This window comes from Giraffa tippelskirchi, chromosome 5 (genome assembly GCF_054371585.1).
Source record: "Giraffa tippelskirchi isolate mGirTip1 chromosome 5, T2T-mGirTip1v1.2.pri, whole genome shotgun sequence".
In the NCBI taxonomy this organism is placed as follows: domain Eukaryota; kingdom Metazoa; phylum Chordata; class Mammalia; order Artiodactyla; family Giraffidae; genus Giraffa; species Giraffa tippelskirchi.
Genome location: NC_137279.1, coordinates 43,451,981 through 43,469,349, shown reverse-complemented (window position 1 = coordinate 43,469,349; position 17,369 = coordinate 43,451,981). Strand labels below are relative to the sequence as shown.

General features: G+C 40.3%; 1 protein-coding gene and 1 pseudogene across 11 annotated transcripts in view; one reads left to right on the top strand and one right to left on the bottom strand.

Moving 5' to 3' along the window:
* The window catches only part of RGS7 (regulator of G protein signaling 7), a 467,979-nt gene that overhangs the window by 169,360 nt on the left and 281,250 nt on the right, over positions 1-17,369 (top strand). The gene's annotated exons all lie outside the window — the stretch shown is intronic.
* LOC145504631 (small ribosomal subunit protein eS8 pseudogene) lies at positions 1,497-2,161 on the bottom strand (annotated as a pseudogene).

The window sequence follows — 17,369 nt, the reverse complement described above, 5'->3', positions numbered from 1 at the left end:
ACGTACTCCTCTCCTGATTTGGAACCAGTCTATTGTTCCATGTCCAGTTCTAACTGTTGCTTCTTGAACTGCATACAGATTTCTCAGGAGGCAGGTAAGGTGGTCTGGTATTCCCATCTCTTTCAGAATTTTTCACAGTTTTTTGTGATCCACACAGTCAAAGGCTTTGGCATAATCAATAATGTAGAAGTAGATGTTTTCTGGGACTCTCTTGCTTTTTCGATGATCCAGTGGATGTTGGCAGTTTGATCTATGGTTCCTCTGCCTTTTCTAAATCCAGCTTGAACATCTGGAATTTCATGGTTCATGTACTGTTGAAGCCAGGCTTGGAGAATTTTGAGCATTACTTTGCTAGTATGTGAGATGAGTGCAGTTGTGCGGTAGTTTGAACATTCTTTGGCATTGCCTTTCTTTGGGATTGGAATAAAAACCTTTCCAGTCCTTTTCCAGTCGTGTGGCCACTGCTGAGTTTTCCAAATTAGTGCAGAGCTTTCACAGCATCATCTTTTAGGATTTGAAATAGCTCAACTGGAATTCCATCACCTCCACTAGCTTTCTTCGTAGTGCTGCTTCCTAAGGCCCACTTGACTTCACATTCCAGGATGTCCGCCTGTAGGTGAGTGTTCACACCATCATGGTTAATTGGGTCATTAAGATCTTTTTTGTATAGTTCTCCTGTATATTCTTGTATCAGGTTAGAGATTAGCAAGTGTTCTTGGTATAGAATTTAAAGATTGCCTTTATGTGGAACTTGTGATATCACATACATCAGATAAAAAAATGTGCACTGTCATATGAATGGCAATTTAGAATACAGGTGATGTTTATGAGGAAGCTCAAAGCAAACTACCACTTCTTCTGTTGGAATGATCATTCCAACTCTTGGCTTTGAGATTTAGTTAAGCCAAGAATGAAAAAAATTAAGGAATGGATGGAGAAATTTTTTACATATGTTTTTATTTTTATTCATCTTTTAATATAGGAGTGTAATATGAATTAAGATATGTATGTAGTGGGCAAAGAGTAAACAAAATATCCTTTTCTCTTTGACCTTCATTTATCTTCCTTGTACTGTTTTCCTGGAAACATATAAAGATGGCTTGGGTCAACTTTGTTACCAGGCTTCACTGTAAAACTGACTCCTGTTTGGTATTGATTGGTCCTGTACCTGGACTGAGAGACCAATAAATGCCTGATAGGGAGGTTTAATTTTGGTCCCAGACTGTGGCTTGAGTAATCAACACGTCCCTTTTGGGGGTCCTGAAACCTAGGTCTATGGAGTTATTTCAAAAAGATATGAGGCATGTATTTTCTAAACCAGGATGCCTCTCACACCTACCAGATGTGAACCTGGTAGCTCCTGACAACTGGGTGAACTACTACAAGGACTCCCCAGAAAGAGGAACACTTGGTGCTTTCCTGCTGGCAAGCTGTCTCTGTAGCATTTTATTAGTGGTTCTTTTTTTGTTGTTGTTGTTAGAACAGTAAATGCCTTTACTATATGAGCTAAGACAGGAGGGAAGAGGGTTTATTTGCCTTTCCGGGCCTTGATCTTCCTCAGATAGAACTCGAGCTCTTTTCCCTCTAGCGCATAGCCGTCTGCTTGGCCACACTGGCCTGGTCTTGAAGTGATGGCATGCAAGAAGCTTGCCCTGATGGAACTGCTCCTCGAGAAGACTGCTGATTTTTGCATTCTTTTTCCTCTCATCGTATTTCTTCTGAATTTTCTTTGATCGTTTCTTGTTTAAAATCTCTTCCTCCTCAGGAGTCAGCTTGGCCCCCTTCTTGTGGCCCAGGGGCAGTGCATAGTGGGACTCGTACCACTGTCGGTACGGTGTGCTGTAGATGATCACAATACAGTTCTTCACCAGGGTCTTGGTTCGGACCAGTTCGTTGTTGGATGCATTAGAGACAACATCGATTATTCTTGTCTTGTGTGTACAACACTCCGAGCCCCAGGAGAAGTTCCCCACATCCAGCTTCAAGTCCCGGTACTTCTTGTTGCCTCCCCACACACGGACTGTGTGTATGCGGCGCGGGCCAATCTTTGTGTTGGCAGTGGGGCATCCGAGCTCATACTTCCACTTCTTGTGGTAGGGCTTTCTCTTGCCCCCGGTCTTACGGCACTTGTGCCAGTTGTCCCAAGAGATGCCCATTGCTCGGCGCTGCCTGGAAAGAGCTTATTAGTGGTTCTTAAAGTGTGGTTCTCCAGTTTAGCATCATGATTATTACCAGGGAACTTACTGAAAGTTCAAATTCTGGGGCCTCATCTCAGGACTACTCAATCAGAAACCTAGGTGGAAGGGGAGAGGTGGGGATCAGCAGTCTGTGTCCTAACAGTCTCTTGAGGTGATTCCAGTGCATACTCAAGATTGAAAACCATTGCTCCAAGTGAACTTGACACTGCTGCTGCTGCTGCTGCTAAGTCGCTTCAGTCATGTCCGACTCTGTGCGACCCCATAGACGGCAGCCCACCGGGCTCCGCCGTCCCTGGGATTCTCCAGGCAAGAATACTGGAGTGGGTTGCCATTTCCTTCTCCAGTGCATGAAAGGGAAAAGTGAAAGTGAAGTCACTCAGTCGTGTCCGACTCCTAGTGACCCCATGGACTATAGCCTATGAGGCTCCTCCGTCCATGGGATTCTCCAGGCAAGAGTACCGGAGTAGGGTGCCATTGCCTTCTCCGAACTTGACACTAAGTGTGGCCTATTGTAGTCTTATACTGAGTATTTAATTGAACCTATGATGGTGATCTTCTCTGGTGGGCGTTGTGCATTAGCTATACTCGAAAGTGTGTCAGGGAAATGTACTTGTTTTTCCCAGGGGTTAGAAGTGGTTTTAGTGTTTACTGAGGATTTAGTTTGACATGTATTTTATGGATCATAACATGAAATAATGTTCCTATTTGTGGTGAAACTCACTGAGTCCATGTTACCTATTAAATTCCATTTCCCATAAAGCAAAAGTTCTCACCTGGACAAATGGTAGTGAAGGAGGGTAAAAGAAGATATTTGAGACTCTTTTGCAAGAAGCACATTTGTGTCCTTCCTATTAGAGTTAATAGAATTTGAGGGTGAAGAAGAGTGTCATTCAAGGACATGTAACACACTCACACACATACATACATGGGCTTTCCTGGTGGCTCAGATGGTAAAGAATCTGCCTGAAATGTGGGAGATCCCCGGGGGGTTCAATCGCTGGGTCAGGAAGATCCCCTGAAGAAGGAAATGGCAACCCACTCCAGTATTCTTGCCTGGGGAATCCCATGGACAGAGGAGCCACACACACTCACACACCTACATACACAGACACACTAATTTCCCTCCTTTTTCCCCTTTCACCTTTGTTTCCTTCTTCCTCCTTCCTCCCTCCCTCCCTCCTTCCTTATGCTTTAATTTTTTAATTTTTTCTCCAATTATTTAATTCTCATAAAAATATTTCTTTTTGTTAGTACCTCAAAATTGGAAAGGGATATACCAGTTACATGGTTAGCCTTGTTCGAGTTTTAGAACATTTAAAATTTATTAAAAGCCATCTGAAAGCTTATCCTATAGTAGAGAATCCTTTATTCCCATTTTCAGTACTATCCTCTTGTGTCAAGTTGAGACAATCCTGAGTGGCTTATGTGAAATGTCTCTGGTTTGAGAAAAATGTAATTAGTCTAGGCTTAACACATAATAGTTAAGTGAATAATTGGTGGCAATCGTGTATTTGCAAAGTCCTTTTAGTTTAATTGGAACCTAGATTTTTGCCAGTGAGCCACTTGGAAAAGTAAAAGGAAAATTTAAAAAAGTAAATTTAAAAGGTTTTTGTTAGTACAGTGGATTTTTAGTCTTAATGGGGATCTTTTGCTGAATACAGTAATGTTTTTCTTGAAGGGGAGTTTTGTCAGTGGAGTAAATTGGCACGGTAGGGTTGTAATAGAAATCTACCTATACGGTAACAGTATTCATAGTTTTAAGTGACTCTTATGGCAACCCACTCCAGTATTGTTGCCTAGAGAATTCCGTGGACAGAGGAGCCTGGTGCCGCCTATGGGGTTGCACAGAGTCAGACACAACTGAAGTGACTTAGCAGCAGCAGCATCCGTATTAGCCTACTCAGGCTGCCATGACAAAGGCTACCCAGATTGGGTAGCTTAAACAACATGTATTGATTTTTCTCACAGTTCTGAATGCTAATAGTCCATCATCTACTAGCTCTGAAGGCTAGTAGTCCATTATCAAGGTTCCAGCAGATTTGGTTTCTGGTGAGGACTCACTTCCTGGCTTGTAGACTGCCACCTTCTCTTTGTGACCTCACATGGCTTCTCCTCAGGGTGCTCCTGGGGTTGGTTGAGTAGGAGGAGGAGGAAGAACTTTCTGATGGCTCTTCTTTTACCTTATTTAACCTTAATTACTTCTTTAGAGGCCACATTTCCAAATACAGTTGCGCTAGGGGTTTAAGGCTTTAACACGTAAATTTTGGAATGACACAAACATTCAGTCTGTAACACCAGTTTAACTGAAAATGTCTTGAGGGCAATTAAAGTGGTCAAATAAGTGAAATTTCAGATCCGTTTATCAAAGTTGCTGGATGCAGGCTTAAATGAATTTGTTGGGACTCTTTTCTACTATTTCTTAGGTTTGATTTTTATTCTCAGCTGGACTCGCACCAAGAGATGGCAAATGATCACCACCAAATTCCAAGTTTATGTTCTGTCATCTAACTCAGTGAAAGAAAGCTTCACCTTACCAACTGTTTTGTTCAGATTCCCGTGATGGTATCTTTTTAAACATATTTGAGCCACAGACTCATTCCTGAATCAATTATATTGATCAGGAAGCCAACTGGTCAGACCCGGGTTATGTGGCCAGATCAAGGATTGGGGCAGACATGTCCAAAAACATGGATCAAGAATAAAGAAGAGTCTCCCTGCTGACTCAGTGGTGGATAGTCTGCCTGCCAGTGCAGGAGACAGGAGTTTAATCCCTCATCCAGGAGGATCCTACATGCTGCGGGGCAGCCTAGGCTCTTGTGCCACAACTGTTGAGCCTCTGCTCTAGAGCCTAGAAGCTACAACTATTGGGCTCCTATACTACAACTACTGAAGTCCATGCACCCTAGAGCTTGTGTCCACAACAATAGAAGCCACCGGAATGAAAAGCTCATGCACTGAGACTCCAGAGTAGCCCCCACTCATTGCAACTAGAGAAAAGCCTGCGCAGCAGCCAAGACCCAGCACAGCCATAAATAAATAAAATTACTTAAAAAAGAATTTACACAAAGGAAACTCTTTATGCTGTTGATGAAAGGGAAGCCCGTTGTTGGCATGCAGAAATGATATCTGCACCGTAACTTCCTAAGCAGAGTGGACTTTCCTCCAGAAAACTGCATATCTCTTCCTACAAATCTGGCTGGTATTGATAGGATTGTGTCTTAGTTGGTATGTATTTTTTCTAAAATTGAGCTGGACTTAGATTGACTTCATGAACACTATTTGACGGTTAAAGTATAGAAAGTCATAGTCAAACCAGATATATTTTAAATCTTTAGAATTGAACTGTCCATAGTTTTTTCTTTCTTCTTTTTAAAGAAGAAATGTACGTGTTTATCTACCCTTACAAATAGATGAGCTGAAAGATGAGATACTTCAATAATGCCAGTTCTTGGAGTGTACTTTTTTCTGTTGGGAGTTTAAAGACATTATTTTCCTCACTCATATGAGATACAAAAAGCATTGAATGTTTACCAGCTGCAGCTACTGAGCCTGCACACTCTAGAGCCTGTTCTTTGCAGCAACAGAAGCCTGTTCACTGCAATGATGACCCAGGGCAGCCCATTAAAAAACATAATAATTAAAAAAAATTTTTAAAAGAATGGTAAACTCTGGGGGAAAATTTTAAAAACCCTCAAGTCACTGGGAAGTAATCAAAAGCAGACAGAAGTTAGAATACATCTGATACAAGTGCTTAAGCTCTGATTATATAATAACAGTGTATCTTGCTCCAGGACATGTTTCTCCTTCTTAACAAGAACCTTCTGACTAATTTTGTTATCTTAAGATGTATGTTGTGAGAGTGGGTCTGGTAAGACCTTTCTATTGTTCTAATCTTGTTAATTTAAGATATATGTTGTGGGAGTGGGTCTGGTAAAAGTATATAAGGCCTTGATAAGACAAGCAGTAGGGCACTCTCCCTCCCCCTTCTGATATCTGTGTCAGAAGCTTTCTCTGTTCTTTTTAACTGTAATAAAACTTCTGCCACACATACACACAAGAAAAAGAATCTCTAAGAATCTTAGCCAATGCATGTAAAAAAAACCATACATAGGTGCATCTACTGAAGTCCTGAGATTAAAAGAAAATCTTAAGATCAACCAGAGAATAAAAGAAACATTACATCTTGGATAAAAATGATGAGAATTTTTAAATTTTTAAAGACATGTCATTGGAAATAGTTGAGGCCAGACAAAATGGAATGATATCTTTCAAGTATTGGGGAAAAAAATTTGTTGATCTAGAAATCTGTATTAAACAAAATCATATTTAAAAAAAATAAAGGCACAATAAAGACGTGTGTGTGTGCTCAGTCACTAAGTTGTGTCTCTTTGTGACCCCATGGACTGTAGCCTTCCAGGCCCCTCTGTCCATGGGATTTCCCATGCAAGAATACTGGAGTGGGTTGCCATTTCCTTCTCCAGGGGATCTTCCCAACCCATAAATTGAACCTATGTCTCCTGCATTGATTGGCAGGTGGATTCTTTACCACTGAGCCACCTGGGAAGCCCCAAATAAAGACATTTTCAGATAAATAACAACTGAGTTTGTTGCTGATATACCATATCTGCAATTCTAGATATGGTAAAACAGAATATTCAAGCTAAAGGCTAAAGTATTCAGTATTCAGGAAACTTAGAAATACAGGGAAAAAAGCAAAGGACATTTTTGGTATGTAGATAAATATAATGAATGTTTTAGTTTCTAAAATTATTTGAAGTCAACTGAACGTTTATACTTAAACTAATGACAGTGTATTTATGGAGTTAATAACATGGGTTTTCTCCTTGGGATAAAAGCTATGACCAACCTAGAAAGCATATTAAAAAGCAGAGACATTACTTTGCTGACAAAGGTCTGTTTAGTCAAAGCTATGGTTTTTCCAGTAGTCATGTATGAATGTGAGTTGGACCATAAAGAAAGTTGAGTGCCAAAGAATTGGTGCTTTTGAACTGTGGTGTTGGAGAAGACTCCTGAGAGTCCCTTGGACTGCAAGGAGACCCAATCAGTCAATCCTAAAGAAACTCATCCTGAATATTCATTGGAAGGACTGATGTTGAAGCTGAAACTCCAATAGTTTGGCCACCTGATACGAAGAACTGACACACTGGAAAAGACCCTGATGCTGAGAAAGATTGAAGGCAGGAAGAGAAGGGGATGACAGAGGATGAGATGACTGGATGGCATCACTGACTCGATGGAGATGAATTTGAGCAAGCTCTGGGAGTTGGTGATGGACACAGAAGCCTGGCATGCTGCAGTCCAAGGGATTGCAAAGAGTCGGACACAACTGAGTGACTGAACAGACTGACTGACCGAACATGGGTAAGTGTGCTTTGCCTGCGTGCATGTTTAGTCACTTAGCTGTGTCCAACTCTTTGTGACCCTATGTACTTTAAACAATAGCAAAAGCATTGGAAAGTCTGTAATGGAGTTATACTTACATTATGTATAAGTGGTTTAATGTTAATATTGTTAATTTGTTATAGTAATTTATTAACACTATTAATATTCAAAGTAAATTGTGGTAAGAGTTCATGTCCTAATCTTTATGGTGGCAACTAAAAGACTACTAAAAAGAGAAATACCGAAAAATTCAGTAATGGTGTTGAGTGTGACTCTGAGGAGGGAGGTGCGTGTTGACTAATCTTTTTGTTTGTGTGTTTTTCCAGTAATCTTATACAGAATTCAAGCGGGTTTTCTTTTTTCACCTCCTGTCATATATGGTCCAGTTTCATATGAGTTATGATAGCCTAAGATAGATAACTTGATTTGCATTCAGGATTCATTCTGATTTTTATGCAACGGGCACAAAGTAATAATTGGAGCAGAGACATTTCAGTGCTTTGCCACCTCAAGTGAGATTTATGATTGGTAATGAAAGCCCAGTGTCTGATACCCAAGGACATGCTTGTAAACAAGACACTACCTAGCAATAAGTCCTCATTCTTCAGAAGCAGTTTAATAGATAAATAATGCATTCCAAATGCTTTCCAAGTCAGCAGCATCAAGGCAGAATCCACAGTATGTGGCTGAAGGTTATCTTCAGGTATATTTCACCAGGAAGCTGAAAATAATTGAGGGTAAATAGAAAAAAGGAAAAAAAAAAAACACCACACTTGGATTAATATAAGGTTTGGCCCATTTTCTCAGTAACTGATACCAGGAACTTTGGGGAAATGTGAGAGAGTTCCCAAATAAATGGAGCTCAGACCAAGGAGCAGTCAAAGGATGTGTTGATTCTGGAAGCGATATTTATAACCTGGGACACAAAGCTGTTCCTGCAACATCTCTTTATGTTCCTGGGCAAGTCATTCATTAGACAGAATGCAGAGAGTGTACCGCTGATGAGCTGGGGACCTTGGAAAAGTCACCAAAATTCTGGAGGCCTCAGTGTCTTCAACTGAAATGAGAAGGTGGGACTGACTGATATCCAGGGTCCCTAGGGTTCTGATTCAGTGTTGTAGTCCTGTACAACGGAGGCCCTTTCCTGCTCAGACAACCAGGAACTTCCTCCTCTAAGCCCACCTTTTTCTCTTTCTCCCCCACCCTTGGTATCCTTAGATTCAGCTTGTATCCTCGTTGGCAGGACCGGCTACATAATTTGTGAGGTCTAGTACAAAATGAAAATGCAAGGCCCCTTGTTCAGGTACTAATTAGATTTCAGGTTGGAGAGAGCAGAGCATGTCTTAGAAGCACAGGGCCTTCTAAACATATTGCCCTGTGTGACTGCCCAGGTTAAATGTCTGTGAAGCCATCTCTGCTCCCTGTGCTTTGAAGATGAAAGCTTAGCAGTGACACAGATTATCCCAAAAGACAAATATGCAAGTATTACATTTTGATGTTAGAGTATTTATAAACCATAAACTGTCTCCTCATAGTATAAATCTGATATCTGACATGGTAGAGAAATGGCAATAGGGTTAATAATAATTTTTATTGACTGAATTCATTTAATTACTGGTAATGATATTGATTTTCTAATAGATTTTATTTTTTAGAGCAGTTTTAGATACTGAAATAGAATGGAGGGTATATGTGTGTGGGTGTGTGTATGTGTGTGTATACCACTCACCCACCTCACCACACACACACATAGCCTCCTTTTTTTTATCAATATGACTCACCAGAGTGCTACATTTGTTACAAATTGTTGGGCCTACCATGACATATCATTGTTACCCAAAGTCCATAGTGTACGTTAGGGCTCACCCTTAGTGTTGTATATTTATTTTATGGGATTAGGAAAATTAAAATGATTTGTACTCATTATTACAGTATCATATACAGTAGTTTCACTGACCCGAAAATCCTTCATTTATGGTTCACATATTTGTCCTTCCCTTCCCCTTAACCCCTGGCAACTACTGATCTTTCTGTTGTCTCATAGTTTTGCCTTCTCCAGAAGGTCATATAGTTGGAATCATACAGTATGTAACTTTTCAGACTGGCTTTTTTCACTTAGTAATATGCATTTAATTTCCTCTAGGTCTTTTTGTGACTTGATGGTTCATTTCTTTTTAGTGCTGAAGGTACTACAGTTTATTTATCCATTCACCTACTGAAGGGCATCTTGGTTGCTTCCAAGTTTTGACAGCTATGAATAAAGCTGCTGTAGACAGTAGTGTATAAGTTTTGCGTGTATGTAGTTTTAAATTCCGGAGAAGGCAATGGCACCCCACTCCAGTACTCTTGCCTGGAAAATCCCATGGACGGAGGAGCCTGGTAGGCTGTAGTCCATGGGGTCGCTAAGAGTCAGACATGACTGAGCGACTTCACTTTCACTTTTCCTGTTCATGGACTGGAGAAGGAAATGGCAACCCACTCCAGTATTCTTGCCTGGAGAATCCCAGGGATGGCGGAGCCTGGTGGGCTGCCGTCTATGGGGTCTCACAGAGTCGGACACGACTGAAGCGACTTAGCAGCAGCAGCAGCAGCAGTTTTAAATTCTTCTGTATGAATACCCAGGTGTACAGTTGCTGGCTTGTGTAGTAATGTAGTCAGATGCTCAGTTGTGTCTGACTCTTTGCAACCCCAGGAGTATAGTCAGCCAGCCACCTCTGTCCATGGGATTCTCCCAGCAAGAATGCTGGAGCAGGTTGTCATTTCCTACTCCAGGGGTCTTCCCGACCCAAAGATTGAACTGGCATCTCCTGCTTCTCCTGCATTGGCAGGAGGATTCTTTACCACTAGCGCCACCTGGGAAGCCCGGCTTGTGTAGTAAGAGTATGTTTAATTTTGTAAGAAACTGCCAAACTGTCTTCGAAAATGGCTGTTCCATTTTTTATTCTCACCAGCAATGGGTGAGAGTTCCTATTGTTCCACATCCTCACCAACATTAGGAGTTGTCAGTTTTCTGAACTTTGGTCATTTTAAAAGGGGTGAAGTGATAATTCATTGTTTTAATTTCTAGTTCCCTGGTTACATACCATATGGAACATACGGAACATCTTTTCAAATGCTCATTTGCTATTTGCCTATATTCTTTGATGAGGTGTTTGTTCAGCTCTTTGACCATTTTTACAATCAAGTGGTTTTCTTATTGTTGAGTTTTAAGAGTTGTTTGTATATTTTGGGTGACATTCCTTTATGAGATTTTTCCCCCCAAATATTTTCTCCCAGTCTTGTCTTCTAATTCTCTTGACTTGTTTCTTGCAGAGCAGTAAATTTTAATGAAGTCTAGCTTTTTCACTCTCTTGTTCATGGATTGTGCCTTTGGTCTTGTATCTAAAAAATGTCATTTGCAGACTGAAAGTCATCTAGATTTTCTCCTATTTTATCTTCTAGGAGTTTTATGGTGATACTGGTTTTTTGCTTGTATGACGTGTCACCGTACACCGAATACTTTTCACCTAACACAATTATATTGGGTTCTTAGAATCCTGTGAAAAACACAGTTGTTTTCCAGATTTTCTGCCCGGACACAGAACAATGATTCAGAGCCATTTCTTTTTACTCTTGGTCCAGTTTTCTTTCTTTGAGACCATGATACCCCACAACGTTACCTCCATGAACTAAAACTTGATGAAACACAGAGACACTTTTCATTTAAGAAGTTCAAACTGCTGTAGGTGCAGTTTCTTACTGAAGGTTGTTTTGGTTGTTTTGTATAAATAAAACTGGTACAGCTGTATGTGTGTTTTGTGTTCAGTGGCTCAGTCGTGTCCTACTCTTTATGACCCCATGGACTGTAATCTGCCAGGCTCCTCTGTCCATGGGATTTCCCAGGTGAGAATACTGGAGTGGGCAGCCAGCCCCTTCTCCAGGGGATCTTCCCAACCCCAGCAATCCAACCCATGTCTCTTGTGTCTCCTGCATTGGCAGGCAGATTCTTGATCACTAGTGTCACCTGGGAAGCCCCCAAAACTGGTATAGTAGATGCTATTAAAAAAAAAAACAAAACACCTTTATGACTACCAACCACATGCTAGAATAGCCATGGCTGCAAAGTCTTTTGTGATTTTTTGTTGTTGTTGTTGAGTACAGAGGAGACTTACCTCTGCTCTGAATGGCTTGGTCCCCATGCTTTCCATTTCTTGCTGTTGAGCTAGAGTAATGGGGTCTTTACTTATGAAGGTTAAGGGTTTTTAAACTTTACAATAAAGTTGCTCTTTTAAGAATGAAATGCATTGTTCACAGATAATATTGAAACAATTATCTACTTGATACTATACTATGCCTATCTTTCATTTTATGGTGGGGTGGGGATAGGTAGAAGAGGATAGCCTGATGAATTAAGAGGAGCTCAAATTCTAGTTCCATCACTTACTAACTCTAACACTTTGGACAAGTTACTTAATCTTCCTGTGCTGCTAAAATATTGGAAAATATTGTACCAACAAAAAAGGGTTGTTGTGCTGACTAAAGGAAATAGAAAACACATAGTTAGCTCCCTAAAATTCAGATAGCTCCCTAAAATTCAGATAGCAATTTATTATTTCAGAAGGAAATAAAGTGAAGAGTTGACGGAACAATGTTTCAGTTTCAATTCAGTTGCTCAGTTGTGTCCAACTCTTTGTGACCCCATGAGCTACAGCATGCCAGGCCTCCCTGTCCAACACCAAATCCCGGAGCCTACCCAAACTCATGTCCATTGAGTCGGTGATGCCATCCAACCATCTCATCCTCTGTCGTCCTCTTCTCCTTCTGCCCTCAATCTTTCCCAGCATCAGGGTCTTTTCAAATGAATCAGCTCTTCCCATCAGCTGGCCAAAGTATTGGAGCATATTTCAGCTTCAGCATCAGTCCTTCCAATGAATATTCAGGACTGATTTCCTTTAGAACTGACTGGTTGGATCTACTTGCAGACCAAGGGACTTGCAAGAGTCTTTTCCAACACCACAGTTCAAACGCATCAATTCTTCGGCACTCAGCTTTCTTTATAGTCCAACTTTCACATCCATATATGACTACTAGAAAAACCATAGCCTTGACTAAATGGATCTTTGTCAGCAAAGTAATGTCTCTGCTTTTTAATATGCTGCCTAGGTTTGGTCATAACTTTCCTTCCATGGAGTAAGCATCTTTTAATTTCATGGCTACAATCACCATCTGCAGTGATTTGGAGCCCCCCAAAATAAAATCTCTCAGTTTCCACTGTTTCCCCATCTATTTGACATGAAGTGATGGGACCAGATGCCATGATCTTAGTTTTCTGAGTGTTGAGCTTTAAGCCAACTTTTTCACTCTCCTCTTTCACTTTCTTCAAGAGGCTCTTTAGTTCTTCTTCACTTTCTGCCATGAGGGTGGTGTCATCTGCATATCATAGAATAATGTATTATGAGTCTAATAGAGTTTTGCCAAGAGAACACACTGGTCATAGCACACATCCTCTTCCAACAACACAAGAGAAGACTCTACACATGGACATCACCAGATGGCCAACACCGAAATCAGACTGATTATATTCTTTGCAGCCAAAGATGGAGAAGCTCTATACAGTCAGCAAAAACAAGACCAGGAGCTGACTATGGCTCAGATCACGAACTCCTTATTGCCGAATTGAGACTTAAATTGAAGAAACTGGGGAAAACCACTAGACCATTCAGGTATGACCTAAATCAAATCCCTTATGATTATACAGTGGGAGTGAGAAATAGATTTAAGGGACTAGATCTGATAGAGTGCCTGATGAACTATGGATGGAGGTTTGTGACATTGTACAGGAGACAGGAATCAAGATCATCCTCAAGAAGAAGAAATGCAAAAAGGCAAAATGGCTGTCTGAGGAGGCCTTACAAATAGCTGTGAAAAGAAGAGAAGCAAAAAGCAAAGGAGAAAAGGAAAGATATACCCATTTGAATGCAAAGTTCCAAAGAATAGCAAGGAGAGATAAGAAAGCCTTCCTCAGCGATCAATGCAAAGAAATAGAGGAAAACAACAGAATGGGAAAGACTAGAAATCTCTTCAAGAAAATTAGAGATACCAAGGGAACATTTCATGCAAAGATGGGCTCAATAAAGGACAGAAATAGTATGGACCTGACAGAAGCAGAAGATATTAAGAAGACGTGGCAAGAATACTCAGAAGAACTGTACAAAAAAGATCTTGATGACCCAGATATTCACAATGGTGTGATCACTCACCTAGAGCCAGACATCCTAGAATGTGAAGTCAAGTGTGCCTTAGGAAGCATCACTAAGAACAAAGCTAGTGGAGGTGATGGAATTCCAGTTGAGCTGTTTCAAATCCTAAAAGAAGATGTTGTGAAAGTGCTGCACTCAATATGTCAGCACATTTGGAAAACTCAGCAGGTGCCACAGGACTGGAAAAGGTCAGTTTTCATTCAAATCCCAAAGAAGGGCAATGCCAAAGAATGCTCAAACTACTGCACAATTGTACTCATCTCACACACTAGTAAAGTAATGCTCAAAATTCTCCAAGCCAGGCTTCAACAATACGTGAACTGTGAACTTCCAAATGTTCAAGCTGATTTTAGAAAAGGCAGAGGAACCAAAGATCAAATTGCCAACATCCGCTGGATCATCGAAAAAGCAAGAGAGTTCCAGAAAAACATCTATTTCTGCTCTTTTGACTACTCCAAAACCTTTGACTGTATAGATCACAACAAACTGTGGAAATACCAGACCACCTGACCTGCCTCTTGAGAAATCTATATGCAGGTCAGGAAGCAACAGTTAGAACTGTACATGGAACAACAGACTGGTTCCAAATAGGAAAAGGAGTACATCAAGACTGTATATTTTCATCCTGCTTATTTAACTTATATACAGAGTACATAATGAGAAACGCTGGCCTGGATGAAGCACAAGCTGGAATCAAGATTGTCGGGAGAAATATCAATATCCTCAGATATGCAGATGACACCACCCTTATGGCAGAAAGTGAAAAAGAACTAAAGAACCTCTTGATGAAAGTGAAAGAGGAGAGTGAAAAAGTTGGCTTGAAGCTCAACATTCAGAAAACAAAGATCATGGCATCCAGTCCCATCACTTCATGGCAAATAGATGGGGAAACAGTGGAAACAGTGGCTGACTTTATTTTTCTGGGTTCCAAAATCACTGCAGATGGTGATTGCAGCCTTAAAAATAAGAGACGCTTACTTCTTGGAAGGAAAGTTATGACCAACCTAGACAGCATATTAAAAAGCAGAAACATTACTTTGTCAGCAAAGGTCCATCTAGTCAAGACTATGGTTTTTCCAGTCGTCATGTATGGATGTGAGAATTGGACTATAAAGAATGCTGAGCTCCGAAGAATTGATGCTTTTGAACTGTGGTATTGGAGAAGACTCTTGAGAGTCCCTTGGAGTGCAAGGAGATCCAGTCAGTCCATCCTAAAGGAGATCAGTCCTAGGTGTTCATTGGAAGGACTGATGCTGAAGCTGAAACTCCGATACTTTGGCCACCTGATGCGAAGAGCTGACTCATTTTGAAAAGACCGTGATGCTGGGAAAGATTGAAAGCAGGAGGAGAAGAGGACGACAGAGGATGAGATGGTTGGATGGCATCACCGTCTCAATGGACATGAGTTTTGGTAGTCTTCGGGAGTTGGTGATGGACAGGGAGGCCTGGCGTGCTGCGATTCATGGGGTCTGAAAGAGTTGGACAGGACTGATCGACTGAACTGAACTGAAAGTGAAGAGTTAATAGAACAATGTCCAATGAGTGATTTTGTTAGCGACTTGATGACACACTCCAGAAACTAGCATGAACATTATGCAAAATGGGAATATAGTGAGATGGCAAAAATAGAATGAAAGTGACAAAAACATAATTTAGGAGAAAATGTTAATAGTAAACAAAAAAACAACAAGCACACAAAGAAACAAGCAGCTCAATCAAAGCAAAAAATATCTGAACTAAGCTTTGGAAAAGTAAAATTACCCAAATCAATTTATGCAGGAAAATAAAAGTTGCAACCTTTAATTCAATCAATTTATTTATCCAGAACATGCATTTTTCTGAAAAACAATTTAAAACTAATGTAAAATGGATTTAGGGACTGTTGAAAACAATTAAGATCAAGGTAATGTGTAGCTAAGTTCAAATTCATATGGTTATAACTTTGCTTTATGTCAGTATACTCTTGAAATATCTATCTGTAGCATATTTCAAATTAGTAGATGGGAATTCTCTTAAAATAGTTACTTTGCTCAGGGGAAAGTAAGCTATAAGCTTATGAGTAAGTCATGATCCCTGCCTATGGGTAATCAGGCATATAAAAGTCAATAAATGTTTATTTATTTTAATTGAAATGCATAGAGGTACAAGTGGAGGCCTTCTCAGAGGACTTTTGGTTTGGTAACCATAATATACTGTTAGCCTTGGATTTAATCATGCTGATGTGTTACCAAAACAGTTCCTTTATTTTATTGATAGACTCCCAGGGTAATGATCCTTGGCAATCACTTGGTGCTGTGTCATCTTGTGTCTACAGCTTGTTCATCCTCCACAATGTTTGGTTCCCACTAGAAATCTTTTTATTGACTTTTATTAAGTCCCTTCTTATTGTCCTTCACATCTAAACCTTGTTCTTTGTAATTTGGAAAACAAAGTAAACACTCAGTGAAATGTGCCTGCTATTATTTCCATGACCACCCCCTGCAGAAGTGTATACACCAGGGGGACAGCCCAAGGCTTGAGGACTCCTGCAAGCTGTTATGTTCTTCTCTTTCTGTTAAATAACAGAAAGGTCTAAATTTAGGAATCTAGTGGTTGCGTAGCCTCTCTCAAAGACTCCGTTTTTCCTACAACAGAATACAATACTTTCAGTGCAGGCTGATGTGGACAGACTAGAGAAGCATTATTAATTCTCTTGTTCTGGGCATTATTCTTTAACAACTCTTGGTGGTGGTGGTTTAGTCACTAAGTTGTGTCTGACTCTTAGATCACATTAATATTTTTGACAATCTGAATTCAATACTGACGGATTTTAAGTTACTTTGTACTTCAGTTTCTTCACTTGTAGAAAGGGAATGCCAGTAATTTATTATACTTCAAGAGTTTTGTACAGAGTGAATGTTAATGATTTTGAAATATTAGACACTTTAAATGATTAGGGCAGTGCTCAGTACATTCTAAACCCTTGATATTTGTTAGCTGCTATTATTTTATGATTTTATTATTCTTATTGCTGTGCTTAGTCGCTCGGTCATGTTCGACTCTTTGCAACCCCATGGACTGTAGCCCACCAGGCTCCTCTGTCCATGGGATTCTCTGGGCAAGAATACTGGAGTGGGTAGCCTTTCCCTTCTCCAGGGGATCTTCCCAACCCAGGGACTGAACCCAGGTCTCCCGCATTGCAGGTGGATTCTTTACCGTCTGAGCCTTATGAATGATTAGGCAAGATTCCTAAGTCTTAATTGTAGTGATGTTCAGTAACATTCTTCCTATCCATTCTAATGTGGTTCTTGTTTTTATCTTTAAGAGAAAGATTTAGATTTACTAAATAGAATCTTGTTAAAGATCCGTTATGCCACATTATCTGAATCAAGATACTCTTATCCAATTCATGCTGTGTTCTTGTAGACTGTGTATTATTTCGCATCTGATAAGTGTGTCATCTGTGTGCCCCAGGCTGTTAAGTCACTATTAAAGGTGTCAGATTGAACAGTGCCCTGCAGCAGACCACTTGAGAGATTGCTCCAGGTTG